General features: G+C 39.4%; 1 protein-coding gene and 1 pseudogene across 5 annotated transcripts in view; one reads left to right on the top strand and one right to left on the bottom strand.

Annotated features, from left to right (window-relative positions):
• Nucleotides 1–17,547, top strand: part of AP4S1 (adaptor related protein complex 4 subunit sigma 1) — a 50,655-nt gene that overhangs the window by 6,485 nt on the left and 26,623 nt on the right. The window lies entirely within an intron of this gene.
• LOC112855720 (small nuclear ribonucleoprotein G pseudogene) lies at nt 1,429–10,398 on the bottom strand (annotated as a pseudogene).

Genomic DNA, 17,547 nt, shown 5'->3' with positions numbered 1-17,547 from the left:
TGGAGGATAGTCAAAAGAATAATACCAGATACAGACACTTTGCCTGAGAAATCTATGCTAGAGAGTATTCTCTTTGGAGAATGTTTTGAATTTGGCAAAAAATCACAAAAACTTGTTTTTTTATAACATTTTTTTAAGTTTATTTATTTACTTTAAGAGAGAAAGACAGAGCACGGGGGGAGGGGCAGAGAGAGGGAGAGAGAGAGAATCCCAAGCAGGCTCCGCACTGTCAGTGTGGAGTCAGGTGTGGGGCTTGCATTCACAAACTGTGGGATCATGACCTGAGCCAAAATCTAGAGTCAGATGCTTAACCAACTGAGCCACCCAGGCACCCCTATAACAAAATATTTAAAAAAAAAATTTTTTTTTTCAACGTTTATTTATTTTTGGGACAGAGAGAGACAGAGCATGAACGGGGGAGGGGCAGAGAGAGAGGGAGACACAGAATCGGAAACAGGCTCCAGGCTCTGAGCCATCAGCCCAGAGCCTGACGCAGGGCTCGAACTCACGGACCGCCAGATCGTGACCTGGCTGAAGTCGGACGCTTAACCGACTGCGCCACCCAGGCGCCCCCAAAATATTTTTAAATGATGGTTTTGTCTTTCTATTAATAGACTCACCTAAAGCACATGATGATTACCCCACAAAAAAAGATTGAAGAATTCTTCAGAGCATTTTTAAATAAATCCTATTCTCCTTTGCTCCTTTTGCTTTATAGGTTTTAATATAGTAATTAGATATTCTAAATCATGTGGTGCATAGACTTTTTCTATTTTTTTAGTTTGAAAAAAAGTTTTTTTTAATTTTTTTATGTTTATTTTTGAGAGAGACAGAGACAGAGTGTGAGCAGGCAAGGCACAGAGTGAGAGAGAGGGAGACACAGAATCCGAAGCAGGCTCCAGGCTCTGAGCTGTCAGCACAGAGCCTGACGCGGGGCTCGAACCCACAAACTGTGAGATCATGACCCGAGCTATAGTCGGACACTTAACCGACTGAGCCACCCAGGCGCCCCTATTTTGAAAAATTTCAATCATGGGGTGCCTATCTAACTCAGTCAGGAGAATATGCAACTTGATCTCCGGGTTGTAAGTTCGAGCTTCTCTACATTGGGTATAGAGATTACTTAAAAATAAAATCTTAAAAAAAAAAAAAAATTCAATCATGTAAAAATAGAAAAAAGGTCTTATGACTACACTTTCAACAATTATCAAGGTTTTGCTGTTCTTAGTTCATCTAGTCCACCTTTTTTCTGAGGAATTTTTTTTTACTCTTACAAAAATTTATTTAATAAAACAGTTTAATATAAAAATGTATGCAGCCCCCCAAAAAATGTATGCAGCCATTTCCATATCATAGTAAAACTGGCTCATTGGAGAGGAGACGTGTGAAAGCAGTTGATTTCTGTAGTGAATAAGCCTTTGTTTAAACTCATTCTAAGGCTTCTAACATGATGATACTATTTCCTCATATTACCACCTTTCCAGTATTGTTCTGTTGCCCACTAACTGCCATCTCGATGCATTCATTTATCACAAGTTTCATAAAGCTGTCAAATTCCTCAATATTCCTTGGACACATGTGCCCCTTTTTAATTTCAATTACAGCTTCTTGGCCCTAAATTTTTCAACTTGCGAAGGTAAGCTTTGCTCGTGATATTACTTGACAAGATCAAAGATGCACTGAAACAGAATTCATGGCCTCCCCCATGCTCCCATGGCAAGCCCATTAATATTTTAAAATAAATCTGAGACATCATATTATTTCATTGGTATATACTTCTCTAAGTATCTTTACAGATTAGCACCTTTTTTTTTTTTTAATATACCACAATATCAATGTCATACCTACAAAGTTAATGGTAATTTCTTTATGTAGTCTAATCCTTAGTTCGTATTCAATTTCTGCCAATTGTGTCAAAAAAAATTTTTTTAAAGAGTTCATGCCTTCACGGATTGCCTGGGCAGCTCAGTCAGTTGAGTGACCGACTCTTGATGTTGGCTTAGGTCATGATCTTAGGGTTGTGGGATCGAACCTGGCATCCAGCTTAAGATTTGTGGGGCTTGCTTGCTTAAGATTCTCTCTCTTTTTGCCCTTCTCCCCTGCTCATGCTTGTTCTCTCCTCTCTCTCTCTCTCTCTGAAAAAAAAAAAAAAAAAAGACTTGGTGACTTCAAATCAGGATCCTAACAAAATCCACATATTTCATTTAGTTGATATATCTTTAGCTCTTTGTTGATTTTGCCTTCCCCTCACCCCAATATTGTCATGCCATTTTGTTGAAGAGACCAGGTTATTTCTCCTATAGAATTTTCCACTTTTGGCTGATTGCATTTTTATGGTATTATTTAGCATATTCCTTTCTCCTCCATATGTTCTGTAAACTAGATCTAGATCTAGAGGCTACGTTTGATTCAGGTTTTATTTATTTTTTTGGCGAAACACTTCTCCACTGGGGATGCAGTGTACTTTCTATTGCATCACACCAGGCAGCACGTAATGTCTAGTTGTCTTAATTTTTGTAATGCACTAATCTTGATCAGCTTGATCTAGCTTTGTCAGCCCTAGCTAGCTAGCTAATTTTCTTTTAACAGATATATTATGTTCCACCCTCAGTAGTTCCTCTTCAGCGTGGGATCTGTCCTACAAAAGAGCTTGTGCTAGGTGTTGCCTGCCCTTTAGTGTCCTGGATGGGACCTTTCCTTGTACTCATTGGCAAAAGAGACCCTGCCAGGACTCCTCCCAGTTCTCACAGTGATTCTTAGATTCACTCCTGGGTCTCTCATTTCTTTTTTTTTTGGGGGGGGGGGCGGGGGGAGAAGCCTCTCACTTCAAATGGGGGAGCGGGGTCCCTTCCTTTGGATGAAGACTTGGCAATTTCTGGATTCTTTTTCTCTTTTGACCCTTACAAGACCACAGTTTCAAACCTCCACTCTAGCCAGCACAGTTGGGGTCACCCAGTTTTTGTTGCTAAGTGTAGATTGACTCTACCCATTAGAGTTCTAGAGTTCCAGGGGTTGTTTTTCACCCGATTTTTGGTAAAGACGTTGCCTATAGACTTGTGGGTTTTTTCCCCCATCTTTGCTGCTATCACCATTTTTTTCTGAGGGCATCCTGGGAGCTCCCAAAACTACTCTGCTGCTATCACCACTCCCTTGCCTGTCTACACTCTTGGCATTTTAAAGTTTAAATTGCCTGCTACTTAACCTAAAGTTAATACAGCCTGCTACTGAAATAGTTTCATTGGACCACTACTAAAGTATTCGAGACATTTTTGCTCTTCAAGGATTGTGAGATATTTAAGCGAGTATAAATTCAAGTATGAATATCCTTGGGGCAACAGTTGGGCCAGCTCTTGTCTGACAACTTTAATATCCTATGTACATTTTCAGTGGGAACTATAACATGTTGCTATCCCTTATTGTGCAATTCAGAAAAGCAAAAGGTGCTCCTGGGCAAAGGGCAGCCAAGCAGGCCACCTGAAAAGCCCTGCATTCACTCTGATATTTGATCTGAACGAGAATGATACTAAATTCAGATACGTGTCTGCAAACTTGCCTTGGACAGCATTTGCTGGGTATGTTTTATTTATTGGAAGTAGAAAGGGAGATTAGCTGAACTCACTAAGAGGGCAAATCAGACGTAGGAATTTTGGAAGTTTAGGTCTAATTACAAATGTTAAGCACGCTGTTGTAAATGTAGTAATATGAGTTTTACTGTCCTAAATTTGCACATTATCTGCCTGAATCATTTTAGGCTCCATGTTGAGCTCAACTAAAAGCAAATAATCTGTTAGAATTGCACCTTTTGTGTTTTGCTCCAGGATCAGAATCAAACTGCCAAAATATGCACGTTAGCCAGTTAAAGGTTTTGTACAGAGACTACAACCGGCTCGAGTGAGATTTACACTAGTGAATGAAGAGTGAAATTGTGCATCCCTGGTCATATTACTGCCATCACTGCATTACTGGTGTCTTGAGGCAAACCTGGAGGTAAAGAGCAGTGGATAGGAGCACAGACTCTGGAGTCAGACTAACCAGCCTTGAGTCCTTTCTCCACTGTTTTACTGGGTGACCTTTGGCAAGTGACTAAGTTTGCACATCTATAAAGTAGAAATAAAAACAGTCTGTAACTCATAGAGCTACTATGAGGATTAACTGAATGTAGGTAAAATATTCAAAACAGCACCTGGCTGTTTAGTAAGTACTGTGTTAAGTGTTTTCTACTATTATTATCTCCCCTCATGAGTTAGTTTGTTGGGTCATGTTCACACATCATATTCCAAAGAGTGAATACTGCCTTTCAGGATACAGCTGAGAAGGTCTCTCACAACCACCATCAAATATTGGGAGCATTAATTACTCATTTGTGGTGGCTGTGTCTCTAATGAAAAAGATAGATCCTGTTAGGTAAGTAAACTGATCCCCAAACTGAAGCTTAATGCAATAATTTTTGTGTTTCATTGCTTCTTCTGTTCAGAGTGATGATCTGCAGAAAGAATTTGTTATTGGAGCCATAATTTTCCACATGATATCTTCAGGCCCTGAAATTATTGATAGAGATTCTGATATGCTTGATTTTAACTCAGGACATACTTTATGTAATTAAGAAGCTCTTGAAGTAAGAGCTTTAACACATACCTACAGTTTCATAGTACGATTTTCTTGTATATTTTTTAGAAAAAATTCACAGAGTAACTAATTTTTCCTTAAGTAATGTGAACATTAGATTAAAAAAATTTACAGTGTTGAAACACATTATTTGGAGATAAATTATGGAGTGATTGTTTTATATAAGCATTTTCCATAATTCCAGTATAGTATTTAAATTCAATGTGTAGTCAACTTCTCAGAGATACATTTTGTGTAAAGTGAGATTCCTTTGTATCCCAGTGATGTTTTGTTTTTTCTTTATTTGACACAAAACGATAGGAACATCAGCAAATCAAATTTTAATTCCAAATTGCTTTAGTTTGATTTGAATTTAAAATCTGTAACATTGCACTTGACCCTTTAAGAGCACTTCATAGGCCTGTCATTCAAATCCTAATGCGATGCTGTTAGACGACTACGCTTCAGAAGGACAAATGTATAAGAAAAGTCTGTCTTTGTATAGCTTTCACAGTTTTCATTGGCAGTCAGATGCCCAGCAAGAATTAACAAGACCTATCTAACTTAAGAAATACAGAAGTTATGGGGCACCTGGGTGGCTCAGTTGGTTGAGTGGCTTACTTCATTCAGTTCAGGTCATGATCTCACGGTTCGTGAGTTAGAGCCCCACTTCAGGCTCTGTGCTGACAGCTCAGAGCCTGGAGCCTACTATGGATTCTGGGTCTCCCTCTCTCTCTCTCTGCCCATCCCCGAGTGCTTGCTCTCTCTCTCTCTCTCTCTCTCTCAAAAAATAAACATTAAAAAAATTTTAAATAAAAGAAAGAAGTACAGAAGTTAGGGGCACCTGGCTGGCTCAGTCAGTAGAGCATGCAACTCTTGATGTCAAGGTTGTGAGTTTGAGCCCCATGTTGGGTGTAGAGATTACTTACATGAGGGAAAGAAAAGAAAAGAAAGAAGTTAAATTTATCAGAATCCAGAATATCTGGTTTGAAATATTTCCAGTTTGAGGGGGAAACTTGATAACCATTTTATAGGAATGGGAAGTAATATGTAGTAAACTCAGTTATCTTCTCGAGTTTCTCCTTACAACACATTATAATATCAGAATAGCAAGTCCTGGGAGGATCCCAGCCATGAGACCTCTAGATCTCTGCTCTGCACTAACTCTTCTCTAAAACTAAGATACTGGATGGGGCGCCTGGGTGGCGCAGTCGGTTAAGCGTCCGACTTCAGGCAGGTCACGATCTCGTGGTCCATGAGTTTGAGCCGCGCGTCGGGCTCTGGGCTGATGGCTCAGAGCCTGGAGCCTGTTTCCGATTCTGTGTCTCCCTCTCTCTCTGCCCCTCCCCCGTTCATGCTCTGTCTCTCTCTGTCCCAAAAATAAATAAACGTTGAAAAAAAAAATTAAAAAAACAAAAAACTAAGATACTGGATGTCTTTGTTAGTCCAAAAATCCGATAAAGATTTTTAGTCATTAAGCACAAGTATTTAATTTGTGTGGCTAATTTTAACCAAAACAATTTATCTTCTTCTTATTTTTTTTAAATTTATTTATTTTTGAGAGAGTGTGCGCACACACACAAGTGGAGGAGGGATGGAGAGAGATGGAGACCAAGGATCCAAAGAGGGCTGGGCAATGAAGGCACAGGGCCTGATATGGGGGTGGAATTCACGTACCAGGGGATCATGCCCTGAGCCCAAGTCAGCATTTGGCATTTAACCGACTGAGCCACCTAGGCACCCCCCGAACAATTTAGAATAAGATTACCCACACAATGGTATTTCTTCACTCTTTTTAACCCATGCCCATGTTTTGTCAAAATAAAATGTATTCCCTATTTTAATGTTATTTTAAATTTCAAAATAAATTACCCTCCACATAAAACTAAATAGAAGAAAGATAATTTTAGAAGAAAAAACTTAGATTTCAAAAGATAAATACTGTTATCTCTATTGCATGTAGTAATGGGAAGGTTGAGTCCCATTATTCGAGCCATTATTATGAGTCTCATTATTTGCCCCAAAGCAGCTTTTCCATCCAAAGAAGAGTGGAAGGTAAGATAACAACAACAACAACAACAACAACAACAACAACAGGCTCATGTGAACTGCAGCCATTATCAATTTGTATCTTTAAACTGTACAATACCTCCCACCACCACCAGACCTGGTAGTCAATACCTCTCTGGCAGATGACTGATGGGAGTCTATTCTCAATCCCTCCATCCCCCACCACACACACACACACACACACACACAGATGACTAATGAGTAAAAATAAAACAAGTACTTTCAAACAGACAATGTAATGGTCTATTTATAGTACATAAATCCTCATCCTCAGTTTTTGAAATATGACTTTTCTCCCCCTGCCTGAATCATGTTGCTGTAAAGACCTTACAGTTCACCCTCTTATTTAGGATAGGAAGTCTGATACTTGAACATCTCCAAAAATACAATATCTACCTTTTTCAGTAAAACTGCTAGCTTATCTCTGATTGATTTATTTATGTATGTTTTAAAGTTACAAATAACCACCCTTACTTAAACTTGTATCTTGGACCGAATTTGATGAGATTTCTAAAAAAAATTTTCATTATTGAAGTATAGTTGACAATGTTACATTAGTTTCAGGTGTACACTATAGTGATTCTACAATTCTGTATATGACTTAGCGCTAGTGCTCACTGTGATAAGTGTACTTGATGAGACTTTTTGATCAATTTACCAAAATGCCTTTAGAACAAGATTTTAGGGTCTAATGAAGCTTTAGAAATTTTTCAGATATATTCCTAGAAAAATGACAGACCAGAGTATTGAGGTTTATTCCCAAAGTACTTTTCTACAGAAATAGGAGCTTTGGGATTTCCACAAATCCTGAATTTGACTAAAATTTAACATTTTATTTATTTATTTTTTACGATTTTATTTATTTATTATTTATATCTTAAAGATATTTATTTATTGGGGCGCCTGGGTGGCTCAGTCAGTTAAGCATCCGACTTCGGCTTGGATCATGATCTCCCAGCTCATGAGTTTGAGCCCCCCATCGGGCTCTGTGCTGACAGCTCAGAGCCTGGAGCCTGCTTCAGATGCTGTCTCCCTCTCTCTCTGCCCCTTCCCTGCTTGTGCTCTGTCTCTTTCTCAAATATAAACAAACACTAAAAATATATATTTATGTATTGTGACAGAGAGAGAGCAAGAGCGAATGGGATAGGGGCAGAGAGAGACAGACAAAATCCAAGGCAGGCTCCGTGCTTTCAGCATGACAGCCGACGCGGGGCTCCATCTCACAAACTGTGAGATCATGACCTGAGTCGAAATCAACAGTCAGACGCTTAATCGACTGAGCCACCAGGCGCCCCTAAGACTTTATTTTTAAGTAATCTGTATATCCAACGTGAGGGCTCGAACTTTACAACCCCAAGGTCAAGAGTTGCATATTATACTGACTGAGCCAGACAGGTGCCCCAAAATTTAACATTTTAAAGCGTTTTAACTATTTTAAAAGCAAGTTTTATTTTTTTTTTAGTGTTTATTTTAAGAGAGAGAAAGAGCACAATTGGGGTACAGGGGAGGGGGTGGGGCATCGGTGGAGATAGAGGTAGAGAGAGAGAGAGAGAGAGAGAGAGAGAGAGAATGAATAGTCCATGCAGGCGTCTATTCCCAAGAACTGTGAGATCTTGACCTGAGCCAAAATCAAGAGTCGGACACTTAACCAACTGAACCACCCAGGCGCCCCTAAAACGAAGTTTTAAAAGCAGCACACATGTAAATGTGTTAAATGCCAAATTACTCAAATGTGGTTGAGGTATTTCTTGAGTGACCCAGGGATTTAACACAAAGGAAGAGTCTCCAGTGAAGCTACGGAAAATGTATTCTGGATCATAAAAAAGAGAGAGACTGGAGGAGAGGAATGGATGGAGAGAAAGGAAGAGTGGGTGACAGGTTTCCTGAAGTCAAATTTCAGTAGTCTTAGAACTGCAGCAGCAAGAATCTATTGGGAAGAATATCTAACCTACACTAGGGAGGAGGATTGAGGAAGTTTTCAAAAAGGGGGGCTCTAAGTGCTGTACGTTTCCTTCATGTCATTTCATCCTCACAGTAACTCTGTGAGGCAGCTGTTATTATTCTTAGATGACAGATGGGAAAACTGAATCATTGAAGAATTCCAGTTAAATATGAAGCAAAGAAACTAACTGTTTTAGTGTATAAAGAAAGAATATACAACATATTACAGACTCTGAGGGAGGTGATCCAAATTAGGTGAACATCTGCTACTGACCAGTATTTCCTCTCATTTAAGGATGGAGACATTCCAAAACAGCTAGATAACTTTGAGGCCTGTGGGAATCGATATGATGTGGCAAGTAGAATCTAGTAGTTTGTATTTCCATGTTGCCGATGTTTAGTCCATACTGATTAGATGCTGTCAACATGTCCACTTTGAAAAACAGTACACGTTTTAAAGAAATAACACATTTAGAAATGTCACAATAAATGAAACAATAGCTTAATTAGTTTGAGTTAACATTTATTTTCCAGTTGGATAATTTCAAAAATTATGTAACGCAGCTCAGCGCTCCTAAACAAACTTTTTGTGTGTGACAGAAAGCAACAGATCTCTTAAAACTTGGGAAATAAGGCAAAGTAAAGATAGAGAATAAAAATTGCCCCTAATCCTACCATCCAGATTTAAGCAAAATGCATTTTTAGTATAATTACTTCCTTCTCTGGTTATTGCTGCATAGTAGCTCTGAACTTTATGTAATGTACATGTACAATGATTTTTCGTAAGTTTACAAAGTTGTGCAAATATTTTCACACAAATAAATACAATATTAGAAGATTTTCATCATCCGTAAAAGAAACCCCATCCCCATTTTCCCCTAAACCTCTTCTTGCCCTAATTGACTACTACTGTGCTTTCTATCTGTATAAATTTGCCTTTGCTGGACATTTCAGATTAATGGAATCATTTAGTAGATAGTATTTTGTCTCTGGCTTCTTTCACTTAATGTTTTCAAGGTCCATCCATTTAGTAGCATGTCAAAGAAGTATTCTGTTGCCTTTTATTGCTGGGTCATTTTCCATTGTATGTAGATATACCATATTTTGTTTATCCATTCATTAGCTGGTGGACATTTGGGTTGTTTCCACTTTTTGGCTATTACGAATAATGCTTCTGTGAACATTCATGTGCAAGTTTTCTGCGGGTGTAGTTTCATTTCTCTTTGGCTTATACTTAAAAGTAGAATGCCTAGGGGCGCCTGGGTGGCGCAGTCGGTTAAGCGTCCGACTTCAGCCAGGTCACGATCTCGCGGTCCGTGAGTTCGAGCCCCGCGTCGGGCTCTGGGCTGATGGCTCAGAGCCTGGAGCCTGTTTCCGATTCTGTGTCTCCCTCTCTCTCTGCCCCTCCCCCGTTCATGCTCTGTCTCTCTCTGTCCCAAAAATAAATAAACGTTGAAAAAAAAAAATTAAAAGTAGAATGCCTAGATGATATGGTAGATTTGTGTTGAAGTTTTTTAAAACTGCCAAATTGTTTTCCAAAGTGGCAGTAACATTTACTTTCCCATCAGCACTGCTTTGGGGTTCCAGTGCCTCTACATCCTGGCCAGCCCTCGTTATTTTCTCTCTTTTTTTATTATAGCCACTCAAGTTAGGTGTGAAATGGTATCTTGTTGTGGTTTTAATTTGTATTTTCCTAAGGATTAATGATGTTGAACATTCTTTCATGTACTTATTAGCAATTCGCATGTCCTCATTGTTCACATGTCCTTTCAAATTGTCCATTTTTTCAGTTGTGTTGCTTGTCTTGCTAGTAAGGAGTCTTTCATGTAAATACAAGTCCTTTATTAGATATATGATTTGCAAATAATTTCGCCCAGTCTGTGACTTTGCATTTTCTTAATGGTGTCTTTTGAAGTACAAATTTTCTAGTATAATAAAATCCAGCTTATTAGGGGCTGGGTGGCTCAGTCGGTTAAGTTGGACACTTAACCGACTGATTCATGATCTGATTTTGGCTCAGATCATGATCTCTTCCTTCGTAAGATTGAGCCCCACATTGATTCTCTCTCCCTCTCTCCCTCTGTCTCAAAATAAATAAACTTAAAAAAAGTTTATCAATTTTTTTCTATTTACAGATTGTTCTTTTGGTCTCAAATCTGTTTCTTCTAAAAGTTTATAGTTATGGGGCACCTGGGTGGCTCAGTTGGTTGAGCATCTGACTTCAACTCAGGTCATGATCTCTCAGTCCGTGTGTTCAAGCCCCACATCAGACTCTGTGCTGATAGTTCAGAGCCTGGAGCCTGCTTCGGATTCTGTGTCTCCCTTTCTCCCTGCCGGTCCCCTGCTCACGCCCTGTCTCTCTCTCTTTCAAAAGTAAATAAACATAAAAAAAAAATTTAAACAACTTAAAAAAAGTTTTATAGTTTTACTTATATTTAGGTCTGACCTATTTTGAGTTGGTTTTGTGTCATGGTGAAATGTGAAGGACTAAATGCATTGTTGTAATTTCTTGAGGTTAAATGAAATATTCTAGTCAACTACTAGTAAATTCTTTTTTTTTAATGTTTATTTATTTTGAGAGAGAGAGGAAGTGGGGGAGGAGGAGAAGGGGAGAGAGAGAGAGAGAGAGAATCCCAAGCAGGCTCTGCACTGTCAGCACAGAGCCAAACACAGAGCTCCATCTCATGAACCATAATATCATGACCTGAGCCAAAATCAAGAGTTGAATACCACCCAGGTGGCCTAGTCAGCTACTAGTGAATTCTTGACAAAAGAATGGTTGTCTGCTTCGGAAATGTCATTATATTCCAAAATATGTACAGCTTTGAGAGAGACCAGCTGAAGCCATGAGGGATGAGACCAGCTAGCCAGAGCACCTGATGAAACTGAGGACATTTGGGGTGACATGTCAAGACAGCTTGCCCCCTCAGGGTGCATGGGTGGCTCAGTCAGTTAAGTGTCTGACTCGTAGTTTCAGCTCAGGTCATGATCTCGTGGTTTCGTGAGTTCAAGCCCCACATCTTGCTCTGTACTGGCAACACGGAGCCTTTTTGGGATTTTCTCTCTCTCTCTCTCTCTCTGACCCTCCCCTGCTCGCACTGTCCCTCTCTCGAAATAAACTTAATTAAAAAAAAAATAAAAGCTTGCCCCCTCAATCCAGCATTCTATGGTTTAAGAGCTATGACCGAATTAAAGAAATTATCATCACACCTGTGTTTCTGTTTACTCTGTTTCTTGCTGTCTTGTACCTGGTAAGCACTCAGTTCTTGTTATTTAGTCTGACTTGATGTTGAGAAAGGTGAACTTCATGACCTTGTAGGTGTGCACTTTAATGAGTCTTCTATGCTTTGCCACTCCATGTATGGTTCCTGCTCCAGACCTACTAAATCAGATTCTATATTTTAACAAGCTCCCCCAAGGGATTTGTGTGCTCATTAAATTTGATAAGCATTGGTCTATAGCAGAGCAGACTATAGCCTGCAGACCACATCCAGTTGCTGACTTTTATAAATAAAGTTTTCTTGGAACACACTACACTCATGGCTTTACATATTATTTATATCATGTGGGCTGCTTTCATTCTGCAGTAGCAGAGTAACTAGTTGAGAGAGAGACCATATGGCCCTCAGAGCCTAAAATACTACCTGGCCCTTTGCAGGAAAAGCTTTTCTGAACCCTGAACTAGGGGAAAAGAAGGAAAGCTCCCAAATGGTGATGTGTGGCAGAAGAATTACTGGGAGTCAGAGGTTATCCAGGTCAGAACAGAGTTTGACCAAAGAGCAGACTAAGCCATTTATAGAACATATACCTTGACACATACACACACACACACACACACACACACACACACACACACATCATCTATTAAAATTAGTATGCCTCTTAGGTAAAAGAAAATAGGAAAGCCTGAAGTGTAATTATTGAGAATGTTAATAAAAATAAACCTCATACCTAAATATCCTTAATATACTGATAAAAATTTAGATATTTAAGCAATAAGCAAATATAACTAATATAGCCAATATGACATAGACTTATACACACAGACACACCAACAAACAAACCCTCTTCACTCTAATACATGACCCCAAGATCAAGAGTCACATTCTCTTCTGACTGACCCAACCAGGCACCCCTCTCTCCTTAAAAAAGAAATTTTTTTATTTAAAAAAAATCTTAATGTTTATTTTATTTTTGAGAGAGAGAGAGAGAGACAGAGCACGAATGGAGGAGGGGCAGAGGCGGGGGGAGACAGAATCTGAAGCAGGCTCCAGGCTCCAGGCTCCGAGCTGTCAGCATAGAGCCTGACACGGGGCCCGAACTCAACAACCGTGAGATCATGACCTGAGTTGAAGTCGGATGCTCAACCGACTGAGGCACCCAGGCGCCCCCCCCCCAAATTTTTTTGAAATTTTATTTTAGAGAGAGAGCACATGGAAACAAGAGGGGCAAAGGGAAAGAGAGAGAGAGAGAGAGAGAGAGAGAGAGAGAGAGAGAGAGAGAGAGAGAATCTCAAGCAGGCTCCATGCTTAGTGCAGAGCCAATGGAGGGCTCAATCCCACAACCCTGGGATCATTAACTGAGTTGAAATCAAGACTTGGCAGCTTAACTGACTGAGCCACTCAGACACCCCTCTTATTTTTTTTTAATGTTTATTTATTTTTGAGAGGAGAGAGAGAGAGAGAGTGCAAGTGGGGAAGGGGCAGAGAGAGAGGGAGACACAGAATCTGAAGCAGGCGCCAGGCTCCCCAGCTGTCAACATAGAGCCTGATGTGGGGCTCAGGCCCACAAACCATGAGATCATGAACTGAGCTCAAGTCAGATGCTTACCTGAGTAAGCCACCCAGGCACCCCACCCCTCTCCTTTTAAAGAGTAAGCTTTTTATTTGGAATCATTTTAGATTTATGAAAGAGTTGCAAAGATAGAGAATTTCTGAATACCAGACCCATTTCCTCTAATGTTGTCATTTCATCTTTGGTATATTTATCACATCTAAAAAACCCACATGGGTAGCATTATTATTAACTTTCTAAGTTTGTTTATTTATTTATTTGTAATCTCTCTGCCCAACGTGGGGCTCAAATTTACAACCCCAAGATGAAGAGTTGCATCCTTTTCTGAATGAGTCAGTCAGGTGCCCCTCACCAATTTTTTATTAATGTCCTTGTTCTCTTCCAAGATACCACATTTCGTGTGGTCACCATTATCTCCTTAATCTGCTGTGATCTGTAACAGTTTCTCACATTTCCCTTGTTTTTCCTGATCTTGACAGTTTTGGGAAATACAGGTCAGATATTTTTTAGAATATCCTTTAATTTGGTTTTGTCTAATGTATTTTCACATGATTAGAATGGGGTTATGGGTTTGGGGAAGAACACCACAGAGATGAAATACTTTTCTCATCACCTCATATCAGGGGGACATGACGCCACTGATGATGTTAGCCTTCATCACTTGGTTGAGGTGGTGTGTGCCAGGTTTCTCTACTGTGAGGTTCCCGTTTTCCACTTCCATATGCTGTCCTTTGGAAGTGAGTCACTAAGTCCAGGTCACCTTCCAATGGGTGGGAGAAATTAAGCTCCCTGGAGGACTTCCTGGAGGAGAGAGTATCAACATACATACAGGTGTCTCCTTCTATTAGTAAGATTTTGCTTTTAGGAAAGATCTACATTAGTACCTGTTGTCATTAACTGAAAGAAATCCAGAGAGCATTTCATGCTTATGACAAAATAGTGTCGAGCATCCGTGTTGCAGTGAGCAGTCCCAGAGGCAGCACACCTCAAGCAGCAAGAGTGGCCCCCCCAAGTTCCTTCCTTGGCAGCTACATTCCGCATGCCAGCATCAAGCCACCAGAGCTTCGGACTGTGTCTCTGAGGATCCGTGCTTTCTCTCGATTTATTTTTTACATCCCTTAGGCATCAGAAAAACCTAAAAGAGGTTTCTTTTTTGTGTCTGGGAATGCTCAAAATTTTTCCCATATACATTAATGGTAATTGCTTCTTTGCTTTACCACCGTTTCGGCTTAGTAAAGGTTTCCCAGGAACATTCTACTTTCGGATAGCTGGGGGAAACCTGTATGTGGGATTCTTCTGTCCTGTTTATTTATTTATTCAATCGTGTATTTATCAGTATGTACTCATGTGTACTTATTTTATACTTTGGGTAATAATCCGATACTGTTATTTGTTATCCAGATTGTTCCAGCTTTGTCTTCCAGATTGTCTGGTCTATCTCTTTTTTAACAGGATTTATTGAGATATAATTCACATACTATACAAGTCACCCATTTAAAGTATACAATTAAGGGGCACCTGGGTGGCCCAGGCAATTGAGCATCCGACTCTCGACTTTGGCTCAGGTCATGATCTCCCAGTTCCTTGGTTCGAGCCCTATGTTGGGCTGTCCGCTGACTGTGCAGAGCCTGTGTGGGATTCTCTCTTTCTCCCTCTCTCTCTCTACCCCTCCCACACACTCATGCCCTCTCTCTTTCTCTCTCTCAAATAAATAAAGTGTGCAATTCAATGGCTTTTATATACTCACACTTGTGCAACCATCACACCTCCCATCCCAAACTCCCATCCCTGGCAACCCTTCATCTACTTACTATCTCTAGAGATTTTCCCATTCTGGACATTTCATATAAATGGAATCATGCAATATATTTTCCTTGTGATTGGCTTCTTTCAGTTAGCAGAATGTTTCCAAGGTTCATCTGTTTAATCTTTTTCTTTTTTTTGTTTCATTTCTTATTTTTATATGATTTCTGTCTAGTCTCTATAATCTTTTTTTTCTTTTTTCTCTTTTGAGGGAAAGAGAGCATGAGCAGGGGAGGGGCAGAAAGAGAGAGAAGAATACCAAGCAAGCTCCACATTATCAGTGCAGAACCCAAACTCACAAACCGTGAGATCATGACCTGAGGTGAAATCAAGAGTTGGATGCTTAACCAACTGAGCCACCCAGGCACCCCATCTATCCAGTCTCTATAATCTTTATTCAGATCTTGCTTTTACATAATAGTAATCCATGTGGGTATAGAATTTGGTGTTCTGATTTGTGACTTAACATTATTTTATCTACATTTTCCCATTTTTCTGCAAAGTCTGCGTATTTATTTTAATGGTTAAAATACATCAAGTTGGTGTCCATTTAACACTTGGTTCTCTGTAGTATCTGAGCTTGTTTCATTTTTCACTATTATAAATAATGTTGCTATTTTTTCATGCGTATGGATTTTAAATTATACCTTAGGATAGATTCTCAAGACTGAATTGCTTGAGTTAAAAGGTAGAATAATTTTCATGATTTTTTTTTTTTGGTTAAATTGTATCAGGTTACATTGTAGAAAATTTGTAACAGTTTAAGGGGCCACTAACAATGTATACAGACACCTGTTTCCTTATAATCTTAGCATGTCTTTCCAGTTTAATACACAATGAGAGGAAATGAAAGAAGTCAGTGTGTTAAATGTTTTACAAGAATTACATTATTTACCCCATTTAATCTTCCACCGCCTCTCTGTAAGCTGCCTTTTACTCCCAGTTGACAGAGCAAGGGCTGGGTGCCAAAGGCTTCAGGGGTTACAGCCAGAGGGCAAATACCAAAGGTCAAGTCCTGGAAGATTGCAGAACTCCATGCCAGGTCATTAAGAACTAAGGCCAGAGAAAGAATGGGAGCCAAGGCACCGGATCCAAGAGGACAAAGACCCAGGAAAGCCTGAGCTAGAATGATTCAACAGGAGGTGCTCCTGATGAATTCCAAAACATATCTCTTTAGTGCCTTTTTGTAGGATCCAGCCAGGGCTTTGTGAGTGGACCTGGTTCATTTAAAGCTACCAGAAGAGAATAAACACTTGGCTTAACCTCTTGATATACTTTGTTTACACTTAGGTTTAAAAAATACAGTTGCCATACCTGCATGCATATTTACATGTAAATGTATAGAAACTCCAGAAAGATATACACACTAAAGGTAAAAACATTGGTTTTCTTTGAGAAAACTGACAGGCTTTGGGGCAGGAATTAGGGTACCAGGGTAATTTATATGTCTGCTTTGTTTGAATACTTATATGATTATTATTTCATTCATTCAGTAAACATTTATTGGATATTCTCTATATACTAGGCACTGTGCAAAATTTGAAATAAGATATGGACCCTACCCACAAGTTCATGTTCTAGTATAGTGTTTTTTCAAACTTTTGGGCCACAGGTCTCTAGTGGCTTCTGAAATTAAAAATCAGTGGGTCATACTGAATTATAACCCAAAATATAAAATAAAATATCCATGAGTTTCTATTGATACAAACAAGTGATTTAATAAATAAATAAATAAATAAATAAATAAATAAATAAATAGGTACAATAGACAGAACTCCTGTGCAGTAGAATTCCAAATAATTTACATAGGTACTTCTCCCTCAAAGAGATGGAACATAACTTTCCACCCCTTAAATTTAGGCTACATATAATGACTTCCCTCGAAAAAGTATAGTATACAAAGGGGGGAATAAACTTACAGTAGAGAAACCTGACAAAAACTATCTCAGCCAGGTGACCAAGGTCAATATCAACAGTGACAGATTATGTTGATAGTATGTGCCTTTCACGTGTTGTGATGAAAATATCACTTTACCTCTATGGTCTTCCTCCCCAAAACCCATAACCAGTCTAATCATGAGTAAAACATCAAACAAACCCAATAGAAGGACATTCTATAAAATACCTGACCAGTATTTTTTAAAACTCTCAAGGTCATCGGGGTGCCCGGGTGGTTCAGTTAGTTGAGTCCGACTTGGGCTCAGGTCATGATCTCAGGGTTCATGAAATCAAGCCCCGCAATGGGCTCTGTGCTGACAGTTCAGAGCCTGGAGCCTGCTTCAGATTCTGTGTCTCCTTCGCTCTGCCCCTCCCCTGCTCATTCTCTTTCTCTCT

Source organism: Puma concolor, chromosome B3 (genome assembly GCF_028749965.1).
Source record: "Puma concolor isolate L17-30 chromosome B3, mPumCon1.1.hap2, whole genome shotgun sequence".
NCBI classification, from domain to species: Eukaryota; Metazoa; Chordata; class Mammalia; order Carnivora; family Felidae; genus Puma; species Puma concolor.
The sequence above is the reverse complement of the archived record's forward strand: the minus strand, read 5'-3'. Positions and strand labels throughout refer to the sequence as shown.